Raw genomic sequence first — 803 nt, 5'->3', positions numbered from 1 at the left:
TGGTCTGTAAAACTATTGAAAATCTTTTCTTTGTACTTTTGTCAGTTAAATAAAGGTTCACGTAAATTAACATATCACAGATTTTTGTTTTTATTGCATTTTGGAAAATATCCCAACTTTTCTGGAAATGGGGTTTGTACATCCTGAATTATGAATGAAGAGATTCTTTACAGCTGGTGATAAAGACTTAATTGCAAACTTTGTGAATCTGAATTTCTGGCCGACAAAAGGTGGGTGACGTCTTGGAACTGATTTATTAGAGTGTATTCTGGAGTTACAAAGTATAGCAAAATATTAACTTCAACAAACAATCTTCAGACCTGAATATGGATTGTAGATTAAATTTAAAATGCAGCCCTGGACAAAAGATTCCTCAAACTGTGGATGCCAATTAATTGAAAATCAGGCAACATTCATTTTGGGTGTCTGGAAGTGTGGGTGCGAAGGTGTGACAATCACATGTAATTCAATGGAAACATTGTAGATATGTTGTAAATATAGACTTTCCCTTTCAGCTTTAGCATATAAAATGTCATATAATATTGGGTTGAACAGGCCTCTTCCTCCAGAGAGTGTCTCATTTGTTCAATAAAATACTACTCTATATCTACCAGCTGTGTCTGTCCTATGAGTTAGTTCACATTACAACATTGATGTGGTCGTCCAGAACCAGACTCAGGAATAATTACAGACTATATCTACTATACATACAATATTTGCATTCTATATACCATGCCACTCTGGTTCTTGCATGCCACACTCCAACCAACCAAAATAAAAATGAAAAACAAAAGCACAAAGAA

Source organism: Hemitrygon akajei, chromosome 6 (assembly GCF_048418815.1).
Source record: "Hemitrygon akajei chromosome 6, sHemAka1.3, whole genome shotgun sequence".
NCBI lineage: Eukaryota > Metazoa > Chordata > Chondrichthyes > Myliobatiformes > Dasyatidae > Hemitrygon > Hemitrygon akajei.
This window is presented reverse-complemented; position numbering follows the sequence as displayed.